Source organism: Tenrec ecaudatus, chromosome 10 (genome assembly GCF_050624435.1).
Source record: "Tenrec ecaudatus isolate mTenEca1 chromosome 10, mTenEca1.hap1, whole genome shotgun sequence".
Classification (NCBI taxonomy): domain Eukaryota; kingdom Metazoa; phylum Chordata; class Mammalia; order Afrosoricida; family Tenrecidae; genus Tenrec; species Tenrec ecaudatus.
The window spans coordinates 112,457,377-112,477,057 of record NC_134539.1 but is presented as its reverse complement, the minus strand read 5'-3'; the positions used below and the strand labels follow the sequence as shown (position 1 = coordinate 112,477,057).

The 19,681-nt window shown below is 40.3% G+C and overlaps 1 protein-coding gene and 1 pseudogene across 2 annotated transcripts in view; one reads left to right on the top strand and one right to left on the bottom strand.

Annotated features, from left to right (window-relative positions):
- Positions 1-1,685: 1,685 nt before the first annotated feature.
- Positions 1,686-19,681, top strand: part of TAOK1 (TAO kinase 1) — a 105,384-nt gene continuing 87,388 nt past the window's right edge. Inside the window, exons 1-2 of one of the 2 annotated variants that reach the window (XM_075561278.1) lie at positions 1,686-2,362; positions 17,063-17,128. The gene's annotated coding sequence lies outside the window, so the exon portion shown is untranslated. The remainder of the gene's footprint in view (positions 2,363-17,062; positions 17,129-19,681) is intronic. The other variant, XM_075561277.1, reaches the window with a different exon arrangement.
- Positions 13,113-14,049, bottom strand: LOC142458663 (eukaryotic translation initiation factor 3 subunit F pseudogene; annotated as a pseudogene).

Here is a 19,681-nt window from a genome sequence, read left to right as displayed (position 1 = left end):
GCCTGGAAACTTTTCTATTACTATTAAACCAGGTTGATATCTGCTGTTCTCCCTACAGTCTTCTTGATCCTAATTTACAGGCTCCAGGGATGTATAATTGGGATGTAAGAAAGGCATCTCAAGGGAGGTGATACTTGAGCTGAATGTAGAAGGATATTAGCTCAGTCAGAAGGCATTTCAGACAGAGGGTTACCTACTGTGCCTCGGGAAGCAGCATGTTGGTTTTACAGAACAATGAGTAACAGTTCAAGTGGGAGCATCCTAAACAAGGCTCGATAGATAGGCATGCAGGAGTATTGCTTGCATTGTATTGGGAAGACTTTGGGGAGCTATGAAAGACTTTTAAGCTGAAAAATGACACAATCAGCTTTTAGAAACTCCATTTAGAACATCTAAACTATTCACTTTGGTACAGACAATGGGACATTCTAGTTCGAAAGTAATTACCGTATCTAGATGAGAAACAAACTATGCAGTGCAAATGAAGGCAGAGGCAATGGGGATGAAGGGGACAAATCAGAGAAATGCTCAGGAATTAAATTGACAGGAAATACAATATCTGCAACTGTTCAAATGAAAGAAAGAATGATGGAATGAGTCCTTAAGGAAACTTTTCAATTACTATAGCAAGGACTGGTCCTCTTGGAGAGAGTACTGAGAAAGTATATGTACAACCCACTGAAATAGATGGCTTGTCTTACTGATCACAACCAGTTTATTTTCTAGTTTACTGCAACTTCCAATGATTGCTTCAAAGAACATTTCAATTTATCAATCTAACATAACACCCATGTATCTCAGTGTCTTGTTGGTTGAAAAACCAAAATCTTTTACAAGTGCACTTTAGTCAACCTCTGGTTCTTGAATAAAACTGACTCACAGCGACCCTAGAGGAGCGGGTAGAATTGCGCAGTGGCAACTACTCCATGGCAGTGGGTTTTTTGGTTCATTTTTTGTTTTTGAGTTTTTGCAGCATACTGAAAGGCCTCCCTCCCCCCTTGCCTTTTATAAAGTCCTTTACCACAAAACTTAAAAACTTCATCTTCCCCCCCCCCCAAAAAAAAAAACCACATCTCTCAACCTACTAGGAAAGTATTTTTTAAAGTTTCTAGAAACTTTTCAAGAATTGGTCCCTTCCCTATGCCTCATGAGGATATAGGATGGTTTTAGGCCTGTATTTTAAAATCTACCTACAGCTCTATAAATTACTATACACTAGTCGAATCTCAAAAACTCAGTTACATACTGATAATGCTGCCCAACTGGTCTCAGAAGTCAGTTTCTAGGTAAGTTGCTGATATACAATAATCTACACTTCAGGCACACTCATTCGCAGGGTTGGGAGGAGCGGATGTTTTGGGTGCGGGACCAAAGGGAAGAGGAGGAGGAGTGCAAAGCACTTCTTTTCCAGATTTCCTAGGGTAAATGGAGGTAGCCGATGCCCGCGTGGCACAAGAGGGCTAGCAGAGGGGTGAAGGCGGGTCGGACAGAGGATCCGACTGCTGGGGCGACTCCGCCCCGCGCGAGCATCTGCGCGCTCCCGAGAGGGCACGCGCACGCAGTCGTGCTCAACGCAGGGTCGGGCCTGTCAGGCGGTAAATCTCGCGAGATCAGAGACTGGGGTGACTGTCGGGAGGAGGGGAGTGGTGTCGGGCAAGGGGGGGGGAACCTGGGCAGCGGCCGGCCTCTGTGGCTTCAGGGCTCGTACTGAGAGAGGCAGAGCGAGCGAGCGAGCGAGCGAGAGAGAGCGAGGGAGGGAGGGTGGCAAAGAGAGTGAGTCGGTGCCGGCGCCTGCCTGAGGAGAGAGGAGGGGTCCCGTTCACTCTGCGCTCCGGGCTGGCGGAGAGCGCGAGGCCCCCTAGCTAGACCCTCAGGCCTCCGGGCCCCTGGGGACCCCGCCCCGCCGGCCGGCCCGAGGCCTCTCTTCCCTTTGTGAGCGCCCCCTTCCCAGGGGTGGGGGTGGCGAAGGTCTGTGCGTGGGCCCGCCCGCCCGCCGAGGGCCCGCGGCGGGGGACTGAGAGGGCCTCGGCTGTGTGAGGACCCGGGGCGGCCGAGGCCCGGGCCGGTTCCCCTGAGGCGGCGGTAGCCGCGGCTCCCGGCTTTTCCCCGCGCCATCTTAACTGAGCCCGAGTGCTGAGGGCGCCTCCTCGACCCAGGTCGTCCCCTCGCCCCCCTCCCCCGCCCCCAGGGCCCCCTGTCGCAGAGCTTGGGCTGAGCGGCTCGCCGGGGCTCGGGGGGCGGGGGGGCGGTCTGTCGCCGGGCCCCCTCCTCCTCCGCACTCCTCGGCCTCCAGCGTAGCGGTTGCCGGAGCACTGCAGGGGGCTGTGGCTGCCTACCCCGACGGAGACCTGTCGGCCAAAGGGTAAGGGCACCTCTGTTTGGGGTAAGGGCGACACGGGGCGGGGCGAGGCGACTTGGCCCACTCAGGCCTCTGCGTGGAACAGGGCGGTGGGGGGGGAGGGCGACGCGGAGGGTCTGTGGGTCTGTGGGTGGGGGGAAAGGGGCCGGGGAGCGCAGCACCCTCCCGCTTTGAGGGGCCCGAGCAATTACGTTCCTCTTTCCCGAGGGTCACCGGAAACCGGGGTGGTGGAAAGGGGATGTCTGGAGGAAGGTGTGGCCCGCGCAGGGAGACTGGGTTGATGTGCACCCCGACTTAGAGGCTTGAGGACCCTTTTCCTTCTGATGACCCTTTGCTCCTCCCAGCCGTTTCCCCGTCGTGTCTGGTGAGCCTGGTTGAGGAGCTAGCTGCTGGGTCCCACCCTCGTCCCCTCCCCAACCCTTCCCCCTCCCCGTCTCAGGAAGTCTGGTCTCGGCCCCTCTTCTTAGGGGTGATGGAAGCCTTTCTCTCCCCCTCTCTTCCCCTCCCCATGCTCGAGTCTACTGCAGTGCTGCAGGAGTCCCAGCCTGTTTCTTCATACCCTGGAGTGTGTCTGTGTTTGGGGGGCCGGGGGGCGGGGGTTACGGGACAAGGGGGGGAAGTAATGGCGCTTCCCGGGAGAGATTCATCTTCTTGCACTGGATTTTAAAATTGGTAACAGTACCGGTTTAGTCTCCTTCCCCTAAGAGCAGTCATTGTGAAAGGATCTATTCTTGTTATTGTTGAGGGATCTGGCCTCTCGAGGGGGACCCCTGCTGTGTTACACCAGTTTTGATGTCTCTCTATACTGGTTTGACTTGTGCACCCGCGCGCGTGCGCGGGTGCATGTGCAGGTTGGGATTCAGACGAAGTGGTTTTGTTTCCTCTTAACCCCCCCCCCCTTATCTTCCTATGACTTTGTAGTTCTTGAGGAATTGTTAAAAATTATCTCACACAGACAGACCTGATACACATTTCTGATAGGCATTCCGTGGACCCTGAGTTTTTAGGGTTAATACTGTCTGTATAATATGGATATTGGAATTTTCTGAGAATGATGATGCAAACCTTTCTATAGCAAATATAGAATAATGAACATTAATCACCTTGTGCTTTGATGGTTCTGTATTCGATGGTCAATAAGTCTTATTTTTGAAATTTAGCTTCATGCCATATTTGTTGAGAAAGCATCTTATCTGACTTACAGTACAACTTGTTGGTTTATGCTTAGTAGAGTGGAAATGAATAATTTAAGCATTCTGGAAGTGTTGTCCTGCCAAGTGCTTTTTGCAACCCAAAAGCAATCTTGAAGTTTAGTGTTAATACTTTTCTTTTTATTTCTCAACTATTAGGCTAAGTGATTGCAAAATGTTCTATATGTGAACATTAAGTGAATGAACATTTTTCACTAGTGAAGATGACTGAAAATATACAGATATGAGTTGTCCTGCTATTTTACTAGCAAATTATTACTTGGTAGTGTAGCTTTTCTAAATGGTGATATTTTAAAATACTCACATTGCATCTAGATTTTATGCTATCAAATTCTGTCCATCAGAGCTTTTTGGTGTTTTGGTGTGTTTGTTAAATTTTGAAAACTGTTTGAAATAAGGGATTTCAGGATGTTGTTAGTATCGTTAGTAGATTAGTTTCAATCATTTAATAATCTTGATATGATATATAGAGTGTTATAATTTTATTTTTCTCAGGAACTGTACTTTTCTTTATTCTGTTTTGGTGTTTATCAGGTTAACATAAATAGCAGTGCTCATGTGAGTATTTTCATGACACAAAGCTGTATGTTCTGGTCTGCAGGGTTTTCTCTGATCTGGCTAATTATGTCATAAAATCTAATTCCCTATATACAAGGGGGTTTAAAAAATATGTGGAAACATTCCATGATCTTTTTTTGCATTAGCTTTTTGAGGCCCCCTTGCATGAGGGGTTTAAATTTGTTGTCAATTTGTTGTTTGCAATTCATATATACATAATAAGATGAATAGCTAAGCATATTGCTGAGTGAAGAGTGACTTTGCTTTTATCCTGGAAAGATATAGGCAGAAAGGATTTATTAAAAGATCTACAAAACTTAAGGATGGTACATAAGGGTATAGGTAAACAACTTGCTATATTCAACTTGTTAGAACTAAAGGTACTTTTTAGGAAAACTAAAAAGATTTTTTTTTCATAGCTGGTAGGAACTGGTGTAAGTATATTCATGATCACTTAAATAAATTCATTATTGAAGAAAAGCTGCTTGAGGGCTATTTCAGCTGACCTGTGATGCCACTGATACAGAATACTGAGAGCATGAGTCTGCTTGGCTCCAAATTAGTAAAGTCCTTCTTATATTTCTAAATATTCATCTACAAAATGGCAGTGTGCATCACTTCCTGTTCTTTCACAACTGGCTCTTTCTCTGGATTCCCTTTTAATGACTTAATTTTTGGCATTTTGTTATGTGATTTGTTAATTTGGTATAATTCTCATGCTTTATAAATGGGAGAATTTGTAAGAATCAGCTAGTTTTTAAAGGCCTTGAGTAGTTTATATACTCAAGGCCTTTATATAGTTTATATAAAGAAGATTTTTTTATAATCATTTTATTGGGGTCTTGTACAGCTCTTACCACAATCCATACATACATCCATTGTGTCAAGCACATTTGTGCATTTGTTGCCATCATCATTTTCAAAGCATTTTCTTTCTACTTGAGCCCTTCAGATCAGCTCCTCATTTTTTCCCCTCCCTCCCCCTTTAAGATGATCTTGACAGTAATAAAACGTTGCTTTCATACTAAGAAGATTTATCAAATGTAAACTTTGAAAAATTAAAGCATGAGTAAATTTACTCAAAGATTATTACATTTTTAAAGTATAGAGAAACGATATGGCCATTAAGATGCTCGGGTAGCACTGTGGGGTAAGCATTGGACTAATACTAACCTCAAGGTCAGCTGTTCAAATCTGCCAACCACTCTGAGGAAGAAGGATGAGACTGTCAGCTCCTGTGAATATTTACAGCTTCAGAAACCCTAGATGCGGTTGCTATGAGTACGAATTGACTCATTGGCAGTGGATTTGATGTTTTGGTTTGGATATGGCTAAGTTTAATTTCACTAAAGGTTCCTCATACCTTAAAGAGCTTCATGAATTTAAAAAATTTGGAAGGAGAAGAAAGGATTATTTTTAATTGTGATGAATCTATCAACATATGATAAAAATGATTTCCATATCAATCTCTTCCATTTGTGTCAGAAGCAGATTTTTTGTTTGAAATGCAGTCTGAGATTATATCTTTTAACTAGTAACAACATTAAGTGGCCCATAAAAGGTGAAAAAGTGCTCTTACCAACCCCGCAAAAGAAAACCCTGGCATGGAACTAAAAGACAGACTCCAAAGTACCTTATGTAATAGATAATACCAGTATCAGTTGCCTTTGAGTTGATTCCAGTTCATGGTGACCCCTTGCGTGTCAGGGTGCATCTGTGTTCCATAGTTTTCAGTAGCTCAATTTTGGGAAATAGGTCACCCAGCCTTTCCTTCCAGGTACTTTTGGATAGACTTAAACTGCCAGCTTTTTGTTTAACATCTGTGTATGTTAACCTTTTGCATTGCATAGGAGGCCATAGTTGATATGTAGCATTCCAAAAAATGCCAATGTGAGGGATCTCTTAGTTATTTATTTAAGCTTAACTGCACATAGTTTGCCTCTTATTTATCATTATTTATTGAACATTTTGTTGTGTGGATGAAAGTTTACAGAGCACATTAATTTCTAACTCAGTATTTATGCACGTTTTGCTTCATGACATTATTACTCCCTCAACATAGCAGCATACTTTGTGCTCCCTGTTCCCATTTGACCTGCCCTTCCTATGTTTCTAACTTTGTTTTTGAGTAAGTGCCGCTGTTTTTTTGTTTCACTTAGGTTATTCTGAGGGGCATATTCCTCAGGAGTGTTATTGTTCACTTTGAAAGCCTGTCTGTTGGGCTGTAAGGCGATTCTGGGAGTGAGTTTTCAGTTTCAAGCTTGAAGGGCATTAGTCTTGAGGGTTCCACCAGTCTCTGTCAGGCCACTAAATAAGGTCTTTTATAATTTTGAATTTTGTTAGCATTTTTCTCCCAGGACTTTTTGTCATGTTCCTGATAAATTGGTAGTGGTGGAATCAGAACCAGACTAGTGGGTGATGTGGTTCAAGTGGTCCATTAGCCCTTTGGACAAATATTTCCTTTTTAAATTTTCTTAACTCTTCTTTGCTCTAGCAGGGAAACCCATCAATAGCTGCATTTTACATGAGTGATCACAGCTTTTTGAAATACTTTTTATGGAGAGTCAGGTTGAAGCTTACAGAGCAGATCAGTTTTCATTCAACAATTTATAGCCATTTATTTTATGTCACTGATTGCAATGCTTACAATGTAACATCATCCATATCACTTCTACCTTGTGTTTCCCCTTTCCGTTTCTCCTCTTTTTAGTATTTTATTTACTTAATCTTTTTATTGTGAGTTCGACGAAGATTTTCAGAGGAGAGCATCAATTTTACATTCAACAATTCATACACATTTTGTTTTTAACTCATTTATTCCATTTCTCCTTCTTTCCTGTCCTATCCTGCCTTCTGAATCATACCCCTGGACAAATGCTGCCTTTTTGATCTCTTATGGTTGATTGTTCTAAGGAGTGGGCAGTCCCTAGCTTGTAAGACCCCAGGCACTACTCACCAAATTTAGGACATAGAACATTTTCTTTGTGAATTATTTTGTGCCATTTGACCTTGATGAACCCTGATATTACAAGCTGTTAAGACCTCAGTGGCTGCTTACCAAGGTAGGATGAAGAACATTGTCATGGTGGACTGTTATGCCAGTTGACTTAGATGTCCCCTGAAATTGTGATCTTAAGTTAAGCTTCTAAGCCGAGTGACTCAGTCCTTCAAGGTTTTTATGACTAAGAAGTTTATATACCTCCCCTCTCCCACCCATGCTTATACACATGGATATTTTTCTAGCTATACAAATATATATGTATGTAGAGAGATACACTGCTAAACCTACGTGCACACACACATCAAAACCAAAAACTGCCATCAAGCTGATGCTGACTCATAGGGATCTTACAGGACAGGCCAGAATTGCTCCTATGTGTTACTGAGATTGTTTATGGGAGTAGAAGAAAGCCCAGTCTTTTGAGGAGTTGCTGGTGGTTTTGAACTGCAGACCTTGTAGATTGCAGTTCAACTTGAAACCAGTACGCTATGAGGGCTCCTTCCACACGCACATGGGTTTAAAAAATTTTGTTGAAAAATTTCATTCTTTTAATTCCATTTTTCTGTGTTTTTGTGTATTTTCTGAAGCGCATTTCTTCATACATACATATTCTCTCTCTCTCTCTCTCTCTCACACACACACACACACACACACACACACACAACAAAAACCAGGTATACGCCCATACCCATCTCATACCTACTCAGCTTGCATACCTACTTATATTTCCACTCATACATTACTGTTTTATTGTTGTTATTACGAGATTATATATGTAATAGTATTTACTCTGCCTTATTTTGTCTTACTCATGTTAAGCTGATCTCCCCATTACATACTGCCTTTCATCCAAGTTAATACACGTCTACTCCCTAATTTTTATTTATTTATATAATAATTGTATTGGGGGCTCTTACAAATCTTATAACAATCCATTATTCAATCCTATTAAGCACACTTGTACATATATTGTCATCAACATTTTCGAAACATTTTCTTTCTACTTGATCCCTTGGTATCATCAGCTCCTCCCTACCCTCGTGAATGCTTAATCAATTATATGTTATTATTTCGTGTCTTATACTGTCCATTGTCTCCCATCACCCACACTTCTGTTATTTGTCCCCCTTGGGGGGAGGTGTCTATTCCCTAATTGAATACTCCTTCCTCTCTTCCAATTCCTGGTAATCATCAAATAATGCTGTTTTCTGTGCGTAAACCTCTTAAATTTTTTAGTAGTAGTCTCATACAGTATGTCTTTTTGTAATTTATTTCACCCACAATAATATCTTCCAGACTCATCCTTGTTATGAAATATTTCTTGGATTCTCATTATTCTTTAATGTTGTGTCGTTGTATATGGATTCACCATAGTTTGTTCATCCATTCATCTATTGGCGGGCACTTAGGTTGTTTCTGTCTTTTTGCTATTTTGTTTAGTGCTATGATAAACATAGCTGTGCATAAATCTATTCATGTCACAACTCTGTTTCTTTAGGATTGTGATTACTGGATCACATCGTATCTATTTATGACTTTGTAAGGAGGTGCCACGCCAGTTTCCACAATCTTACTTTGTTTGCAGTCCTACCAACAGCGTCTGAGAGTTCCAATCTCTTTACATCTTTTGCTTGTTTGTTTACATGTGGCTTTATTTTTATTTGAGAACAACATAAAATCTTAGACAACTGATTTTAATATATGTTTGGTTTTGTTCTTTGTACAGAATATAAAGATGTCTCATGAATCTTCCATGTGGAGGGTTATACAAGTCTGAGGGAAGATGCAGTTTACACACAAGTGTCTCTAACGTCTTCTACATTATTTGTTGCTTTCTATTCCTTTTTTTAATCGTTAACTTTGAAGCTGAGGAGGAATTAAATTTTCCCCTAAATTACTTAATAGTTTTGTACAGATTTGGAAGTTGGTGAATTATTTTAACATTTAGAAAAATAGGCTCAGTTTAGTTTTGGCATTGACAAATGTTGGTATGGAACAAAACTTTCTGTGCAGCTACTAATAACAGTAAAACTGGCATTTAGTTTTGTTACTAACTGTGTAATTTATTTAATGTTTTAAGCCTAGCTTTCTCTAAGGTGATAGTAAGTGTCTATTCCACAGGGTTGTGAGATTTAAGTGGCATAATGGACACAATAACTCCTTAATAAATTTTACAAATAAATACAAGGAGTCTGATACTTAATGAATTGCATTCTACAATTTAGATTCGAAGTTGGCTTATATATTTGAAGCCCTACATATCTTCTCAGAAGGAATTTTTAGGTGATAAGGATAGTTTACAAATTTTTTGTAGAAAAAAATTTTTTTGTAGATAGTGTATTACTATGTAGTATTTAAAAAATAAAAAAAACTATGTAGTATTTAATATGCTTTTAGTCTGTGAGAAATTTTCATTTTTCTTTGCTGAATATAAAGCCAATACTAAGGAAGGAAATTTTCTTCCCTATTAGTATTTCCATTTGTTTATTAAAGAATTATTTGGTCACAATAGTCAAAAGGTAGAAATAACCTAAATATCTCTTAGCAGATGGAATATTGTTCATACTGTACAGTTGTCTCTGACTCTTGGCAACCCCTGTGTACAGCATAAATAAATGTCACCTAGTCCTGTGCCATCTTCATGATTGTTGACGTGTTCAACTCATTATTAAGGTGACTGTATTTTGAGTTTCTTCTAACTTAAGGGAATTACCTTCTAGCCTTTTATCAGAAAATATTTTGTGTAATTCATTGCTTTTTTATTGATTAATTTTCAGAAGTAGATTACCAGGCCATTCTTTTCTAATCTGTTGGAAGCTCTTCTGACACTTCACCATGGGTAACCCTGTTGATATTTGAAATATCAGTGGCTTATCTTCCAGCTTAGCAACCTACAGACTACCACAGTTTAACAAACTGACAGGTGATACGGAGTGGAATATAATTCAGCCACACAAATAAATGAAGTCCTTCTATGCGCTACAACATGGATGAATCATCAAAACATTATGGTAACTGAAATAAGTCAGTCACAAAGGGACACATACTTTATGATCCCACTTACTTGAAATCTCTAGAATCTCCAGAAAGGGTAGGGGGTGCGTGTGTGTAAAAGGGTGATGATATCGAATGTTTGGAAACTGATTGTGGTACCAATTGTACAATGCTGATTGACATGATTGAACTATGAAATGATATATGTATAAACTCCAATTAATAATAAATTAAAAGAATTATATAGGATCTAGAGACCAAAATTTATTGTTGGTTACCAGGGTGGGAAGGAAGGAAGAAAGGAGGAATCAATGCTTATGGAACATTAGTTTTTTGTTATGGGCTATGGAAAATTTTGTACATGTAGAAAATAATGAAACTATAAATCTTATTAATATTTGTGCCATAATTAAAAAATGATATTATTTCCTTGAACTCTTTCATTATTTCTGGCTTTGAAGGCATCCATGAAGGCATCATGTTCTAAGTTTTTATTTGGGTGTTCTTTGTAGATGTAACCAGGACCCCAGGTGGTATAGTGCTTAGATATAGTGGTTACTAGTTGGGCTGCTAATAGCGAAGTCAGCAGTTTGAAATCATCAGCCACTCCATGGGAGAAAGACAAGGCTTTCTTCTGCTGCAAAGAGTTACAGTCTCAGAAACCCACAGGGGCAAGTTCTATAGGGTTGCAGTGAGTTGAAGTCGACTGGATGGCAATGAGTTTTTCTGCGTTTTATAAAATAAGGAGCCCTGGTAGTAAATGGGCTAAAAGTTGGGATGCTAACCCTAAGAGCAGTAGTTTGAATTCATCAGTGACTGTGCAGGAGAAAAATAAGGTTTTCTGCTCCTGAAAAGATAACTGCCTCTGAAAACCTGCAGAGGCAGGTCTGCTCTGTCCTGTGGGTTACTGTGAGTTGCGGTAGACTTGGTGGCAGTGAGTTGGGTTTTTTTTTGTAGATGTGTCCTTATCTTGGAAGGTACTGTATTTTCTAAAAGTATTAGTTCAGCAAACATTCAGTAATGATTATATGCCCAATAAGATATAATCCCTGTCTTGGTGGCATTTTGTCATCTTAATTTTCCCATCTCCTAAGGTTATTTTTCAATTAGATACTCATAGAAAAGGAAAAGTTATCGTAGGATAATGAGTTTCTCTAAGCCAGCGCTTTTCAGACTTTTTGTGACCCATTCTTAGACTCTGGTAAGTTCAGTTTTGTGAATTACAATAGTTTTTAAAAGTGGAAAACATCTGACTGTGTGGCATATGTGAGGGTTAATATTGTTAGGAAAACAGTTCAAATATTTTATTGTGTTAAAAATAATATATAATGAAACGTTTGCCAATTTAAAATATAAGCTGGTGGCATTCATTATGTTCATCATGCTGGGCAACTATCCCTTTCCAAGTTATTCCACCAACATTAACAGAAACTCTGCTCCTTAAGCAGTGACTCCCCATTTTCTTTCCTTTCTTAGTAGTCAGTACTAAAATGATGGCCTCTATACATTTGTCTGTTTCATATAAGTGGAATCATATACTGTTGGTCCTTTTGTGACTGACTTGTTTCATCTATTGACCTGTTGATGTTCATTTAGGTGTGTCTGTCTTTTGACTATTGTGACTAGTGCTGCAAGCGACCATTGGTGTCAGTTGCTGTACCATTTGCATTCCACCAACAATGGATCCGGGTTCTAATTTCTCTAAATTCTCCACCAATAATTGGTATTTTCATTATAGCCGTTCTAGTGGGTGTGAAGTGGTATCCTGGTGGTGGTTTGATTTGCCTCTCTCTAATGATTTATGGAGGGCAGTTGTGGTAGAAATCTTGCCCATCTTGCCCTTTGTGCTAGAAAATTGGGTGGAATTTCCAGGCAGAGCACCTCAAGCACTATTACCTATCTCTGCCAGTCTGTGGCGGTTTGTATGTCATGCTCTCCTAAACAGGTTTCAGTGGAGCATTCAGTTTAAGATAGACTAGGAGGCAAGGCCTGTATAAATCTTATGGATCACAATGGCCAAATCTGCCTGTATATGGGAACTCAAATGCAGTTAATATCATGACTAATGACCTTGAGCATCTGTTCTTGTGTTTGTTGGCTATATATCCTTTTTTGGAGGAAATGTTTATTTGAATTCTTAGCCTATTTTTCAATTGAAGTGTTTTGTCTTTGTTGTTGTGGTGTAGGAAAATATATAGATTCTGGATGTTAAACCACATATATATACATATATACATATGTATATATCTATGTATATATATACATATATATATACACACACACACACACCTAATCTGTAGCTTCACTGTGATAAAGTGCTTAGGAAACTTATGTTTTGTATATATGCTCAGGTGCTCTGGGTACCCAGTTAAAACTCTGTGCATATCTATTTTTTGCCTTGTATCTATCATTATGCTTTTTTACTCCCTCTTGTCTGCTATCTTTTCCCAACTAGTCTGCCTGCAGTCTTTACTGACTTCTGGTCTATTTGGTAGTCAGTTTGGGCATATTTACATTTTCTAGCTCTCAACTTTTAAGGTACTGAGAACTCCCATCTAGAAGACCCTGACCAGGATACTGATAGTTTTAGATATATGATGGCACCTTTTGGAAGTTTTATATTGGGGAGCATATATCATTATGTATTTACTGTTACACTGTGTATTCATGTTTCTCATGAATGATGAAATTTATCATAAAAAGTAAGCCTTTTGTATTTGGAGATATATTTTTTTTAAATGCAAGCAGCATCTTTATGTATACAGTGGTTACAACGGTGGGCCTGAGAATTTCTACTTCTAATCAATTCCCAGATGATCAATAGAAAGTCTTATAACTAAAATGGCAGACCTTTTTTCAGTCTCTTGACCTTTGATGTACACTAAATGACAGGTTTTTTCCTTTGGTTTATAAAAAGATAGGCTGTTTATTCAGTCACATCGGTTGCCTGATTCATTGTGACTCAAGACCACAAGATACCATTTCTCAGTCACTGCATTCTAAACCCCAGGGTTGGGGCACAGTGTGGCAGGAGTGCTTTCTCAGACCCATTCACAGGTTGGTTGACAAATTTCTCATTGAGGGCAATCTGTGACTGCGTAAGATTAACCAGATAGGTCACCATCAGCAGGTCATTGATGTTGCCGTTGAGCATTGTCTCAAAAGTGATGAGGCATGGTTTTGGGTATTTGGTTAACCAGACTTATCGAGAAGCTACTCACCGTATTGTCAGTTGACACTTTTCCAGAGAGTACATTCTCAGCATACTGCAACACTGTGCTTAGGGTATCCTGGATGTGGGCTGATGCTCCTCTGATTTGCGCAAGTCACTTAAGAGCCCAGTCACCCAGTTGACACTAAAACAGGTCTTCATAATCAGGTGTCACGGTCCGAGTGTAAATATCACCCCATGGTCTTCCCAGGGATACCCAAATGAAGTGCTGACATAGGCCTTGATGCTCATGTGGCCAGCCCTCTGGGAGGCTGGTGTCAACAGTGAGTGAATGGGGTTAGGGACCTCTCAGCTGTAGCACTCATGGATCAGCATAGAGTGCGCAGTGATGTCATGGCCTGTAGCATATCAGCCCAGGATGAGCTCATGTGGAGAGACTTTCTTGTGCAATTCATACATGTTCTTTGCAAATTCCATGTCAACGGCCACTTCATCTTCACAGTCATTGTGAGGCATTGAAAAGTAATTGGTAACTTCTACTGAATGCTTGTTGACAGTTCCCAGCAGGGTCTTGATAACTCAGGCAGCACCCTCATTACATCATTTATAACGTTCTATGATGGAAGCTAAAATGACCAGGTGTAGCTGAATCACACAGCCACCAGGAAAGGGCTCTGGGAGTGCAGGCCCAGGAGGTGGTGGCACTGGGGTCTGCACTGGACCTGGAGGCCTGAGTCTGAGCTGGAGTCTGCATTGGTGCTGGAATTGGCCCTGGGTCTGCTGGAATTGGCCCTGGGATAGGAGTGGCGGGAGGAGCACTAGCCAGTGGAATTGGTGTAGCCAACTTGTTGAAAGAGCTAAATGGCAGTTTAAAAAAACCCCACTAGTGACTCAAATGGGCCAATTAAAAATTTTATGTCCTAAATTTTTTTTAAGTCCTTTAGGCTCTTAATATCCATTTTCAACTTACCCTATCTAAATGAAGTATTAAAAATGGCAACCCAAAAGGTAAACGAAACTCTTTTCTCCTCAGAGTAAACATGTAGAATTCAGATAACCCTTAATCTGAGTGAGGTATTTGGAATTCTGAGATTTATGCAAAACAAAAGTAGAAACAAGTCTTGTCCATCAATCGACTAGAACCTAGATTCAGATGGGATGTATTAATGTACTACTTGCTGCATGGCTTGTCTCCTTAGTCTTTGTCCACAGTACTCAGAGAAGCTGTAGGATATACAGGTTCAGACTTAAGGCCTAGCAGTATTTTCAACTTTATGGAAAGGGACATTATGAGGCAGAGCCCCATGCCACCTGGATAGAGTTGGGGAGAATGACCTCTTGTGTGTATCTACATGATAACTTGGGACTTATTTATATATGGGTTATATAAATTAAATGAAATATTATTGTATTAATTTGTTAGTCTGGGTATATTAGAGAAATAAATCCACAGAAACTCTTGTATAACAGAGAGAGTTTTATATAAAGGTTAAGTTCACATCAAGAAAACACCCCAACTCAGTGCTGCCTAAACCCACAAGTCCAACATTAATCCATATGTCTGACACCAATCCACAAAGTCCTCCATCTCACAAAACACATACAATGAAGCTGACTGCAGGAGGAAAGCCGAATCAGTGAACATGTAAGCATCTCAGCGCTGGCTGGCAGGGATCTCCACACGGCTGCTCCAGCACCCAGGCCTGCATCAGGGTAGGTCTATGTGGCTTCTCTTCAGGGATGTCTTGCAGGAAGTGAGCCTTGCTGGCTGAAGCAGGGAACTGGCTAAGGCAGTTGCACCCTGGTCTGACCATCAGAAAGCGAGAGACCTGAGAACTAGAAAGGCGAGGCTCACTGAGCTATTTATCCCTCTGCCCTTAAATTAACCCCAATATGTTTATTGGCCTGGTTGGCACAATTAACTACTTCAATTACTTTAATGGGATTTATTATGTGAATATATTTAAATGTATTAAATAAATGCATTAAGTAAACTTTTCAAAGTTCTGTTTGCTTCAGTGTATTCTATCTAACCTGTGTCCTTAGGTTTTGTTTAATGCTTTTAATCCAAGCATGATAGTAATTCTGAGTCTTAAGTTTTTATTTTGGGTTTATTTCTTCCAGTTCATTCCCATTGAGACCCAAAAAGAGGTTGCAGAAAAATTTAATGAGCAGCACTACTAAATAAGGTCAAGGTTTTTCCTTTTTTAGCCTTGGGAATTTAGTGTGGCTGAAAATTGCAAAAGCTTTGGGATTTCTTTTGCCAAAAGCATTCACATCCGTCACAGTAAAGACTAGAATTACTTTATAGCCTATAGTTGTATGTGATAAGGAAACTTTACCTGCTCATTGTTACACAGAAACACCCATAGTATGTGTGACAGTATTCCAAATACAGTGTTTGAGTAAGTACATGCTATGTAAATAGTTGATGATGGTAGATGATTGATATTTTTGTGATATAAAACAAAATAAAACTTACTGTTTTCTAGTTGATTCCAGTTTATGGTGACCCTCATGTGTTCTAGTATAACTAACTCCTCCAGAGTTTTCTAGGCTGTAATCTTTTACAGGAGCAGACTTGCAGTGCCAGTGGGGTGATTTGAACCATTAATCTTTAAGGTAGTAGCTGAGTGCTGTACTCAGGGGCCCTCATCATGTGGTACCAAAACTGTTATGGAATTGAATCTGACTAATAACGACGCTATAGGACAGAATAGAGCTGTTGTATCGGTTTCTAAGGTGGTAACTCTTTCCATCTTTGCAGAAGTAGACTGTCTTATCTTCCTCCCATGGAATAGCTGGTGGTTTGGACCATTGGCCTTTCTGTAACACTGATTTGCTTATTCTTTTTGAAAGTCTTGGCAATTTCAGTATTCTTTACCAATACCACAGTTGTGCTAATTATTCTCTGGTCTTCCCAGTATTCGGTTTCTGGATTGGTTTACCTCAGTCCTTGCTTCGCAACATTGAAAGAATTCATGTGGCAAAAGCACTTTTGTAAATCCAAGTAACTTATGAGGAGAAGGAAAGTTTCAGGTGTTACAGTCTCAAAAAGTACATGCTATTCCTGGAAAGCTCACAAGGCTGTGTGGGACCGTGCAGGAGCTGGAGACTTGAAGGTCACCACTTTAGGAGGGCACGGTAAGCCATGTGAAAAGAGCACCAAAACTGGAGTGCGAAACCCAGTGTGTGAAACCAAGAGCAGGAAGGTTCCTAGAGGCCAAGAGAATGCTAGAGCCGCAAGAGGGCCTGCAGGCCTCTTGCCAAGAGGGAGCTATTCCCACTCTGCTTGCAGAGCACACCTGCAAAGAGAGTGGCCAGCTGGATGCCTGCTTTCATCCCCACTGGCTTGGCGGGGAGCATGGTGTGGCTGAAGGTGTTGGCCGATCTTACTGACAGAGTTTAGGCACATCTGTGTGATGTCATGTCGCTGGTGCCTTGTCTGTGTGCCCAAGTGTACCTCCTACCTCAGCCTAAGTGACTTGGGTCTGAGCATGCTTAGGTCTGGATTTTCTCATAGATGTCTAGTGTGCCTGACTTCCCTGCAACCCCTTTGTTGTGGCATGGAAAGCTAATTTTCGTTTAGTGTTCACATTTGGGGGCAACAACCCCCCTTTGTCCCTATCTAGCTGCCTTTCACCAGTACCGAGAATAACAAGTAATTTCAAACTAGGGTAATGAAAAGGCTTTTTTTCTGAAGTCCTCTTAATTTAGGTACTGACAAAATATTTTTTTTATTTTACATATGAATGTTTGTAATCTAGCCCTGAGCCTACCTACATTCAGGAGAGAATCAGGATCAGCCCAAAGCTGATTTGTATAAGATGGAGGTAAGACATACTTCCTTTCTATTTTTCACTATTTCTGACACCAGCTGCGCCCCCAAGCACTCTGCTTCTCTGCTAGCTTTTGATAATTTGTTGCAGTGGACACACAGAACTCTCAATCCAGAAAGTTAGTTGGTTTATTAGGGAAGTGTAACAAGCTAGAATCTGAAATCAGGTCAAAACATGGAAATAACAGGATCCAATTTAGTAGATGAGAGACTGTTTAATTAAGGACAGCTTCCAACCAGGACCATACTCAGCTTTGTCTCAGCCATGCCTACAGGTATGCTTTTCTCTTAGCTGTGGCTAGTCACAGGCCTTCTTATTGACCATATCCACTGATGGTCCTCCTGCCATGCCTTTTGGGTGCCCTCAACTCTGCTAGCCTGTGTGCCTTCTCAAGGCCTCTGCCTTGAGGTACTGAGCAAGTGTTAGAACTCCTTTGCTTTATGGACAAGTGGCTGGAAATAGCCCCATTCTGCCACCAGTTCTCCTGCCAATAATCACCACAGCTGTTTACCGCCCAGTGGTTATTGCTGCTTATATACTGTTGCCCTTTTCCTGTGGCTGGCTTCTGCTGTGACTGCTGTAGTGTCTCACCGTCCCCCCCTGTATTCACTCTTTCCTACTTAAAGTAGGTTTAGGACATTTTCAGTGCAGGGACCTCAGTTCCAAAGGATGAGTTTCACTCCAGGTTCTTCCTAGTGGTGGTGGGGCCTCCCTGAACCTTTGTGGAATGGGCCCTATTTCAAGGTGTGACTCTTGCCCAGTCCCATCATAAATTGATTAATCCCCTTAGTAAATCACAATTACTCAATTTGCATTGTAATCAATTATTTCAAGGTATCTTAATCGTATTGGTAGTTTTACATACCCTGTTTGCATTGTAAACTATTATTTTGTAAGTTTGGAGCTTAGCTAATCCTGTGTAGTTTTTGAAGTCATATAATGATGTATAACATATATATCTGAATATAATGAAATATTGCCTGGTCCTGCACTATTTCATGATCTTGATTTGATATATTTGAACCCATTGTCAAGACTGTTGAGTTGGTGTACCACCCCTTTTTCAGTTAAAGTTTATTTTCAGCACCCTCTGACAATTAAAAACTTAAACAATAGCCCACAATCCAGGATCTGTACAGGGATGTTTGTGCAGTCCTCCTGGGTTGTTGGTTTGTTGTAGCAACTCCTGGGGGTGATGTTGACCACTTTGGGAAACTTTGTTAGTCCATCTCTCTAGGAGTTTTTTAAATTTGTGGACTTTCTACCAAACACGATGCCCTTTTCCCGTGACTGGTCTTTCTTGGTGATGTGTTCAAAATAAGTGAGTCAATATCATCTTCACTTCTAAGGAGCATTCCAGTTGGATTTCTTCCAAGAGTGATTTGCTCTTCTGGCAGACCTTGGTACAAGACTTCAAAAAACATAAAAATGCTGTTTTAAAATTCCATTTTCTTCTTAATGAGGCCTACTTGTATACTCAATATTCTTTCCCAACATCATAACTCCCCCCCCTCCCTTCGCATCCCTGCTTCAAGACCACAATTCTAATGTACTGCTTCTGCCTTTTTTCATTATCTTGCTCTGCCATGGCTTCTGTTGTGGCTGCTTGGTCATCAAAGACAGCTTTGCTTTTTAAAACTAAAGATATCTTTTGCAGCAAATATGACCAAGGCAGGTATGTCTTTTGATTGTTTAGTCATTGAGTTTTGATCCAAATATTATGAAATCTTTGATGACTTTCAAGTTTTCCTCCATTTATTGTTGGTGTTATTTATTGGTCCAATTGTAAGGATCTTTATTTTCTTTACACTGAAGTATGTAATCCATATTGAGGCTCTGGTGTTTTACCTTCATCAATAAGTTAAGTTGGCGAACTGACCTCCTAATACTTTACACAGTACCTTCTGCAAACAGCTAAATTTAACATAATATTTTGTTAATTTAAGAGTCTTGTAAATAAAGATTTTTTTCACTTAGCTTGCCAGGTGATGGAGGGAAATATATTAGGTTAGGAGTTGTGAAATAGATACTCTAAGTAAATTTGTGAGATATGTTTTATGACTGTTTGAGATGGTAAAGTCAATCATTAATAATAAAAGGATTTTATTGCTGAGATATGAAATGTGAAAATAAGTAGAATGAAAGCTGTTTTTGATAATATGTTAAAGTACATTGCCATTCTACTATGTCAAATTGTTGTTATTGGATTAAAGCTAGATGAAATGATATCCCAAATTTTAGTATCAATTATTTTACTTCATTTTATTCCAGGTGGCATTGTAATATTTTTTTTCTATTTAAAACAATCATTTATTGGGGGCTTGTACAGCTCTTATCACAATCCATTCATCGTGTCAAGCACATTTGTACTTATGGTGCCATCATCATTTTCTTTTTAAAAAAAATTTATTTATTTATTTTTAACAATTTATTGGGGCTCATACAATTCTTATCACAGTTCATACATATACATACATCAATTGTATAAAGCACATGTGTACAGTCTTTGCCCTAATCATTTTTTTTCTCCTTTTATTTTTTTACATT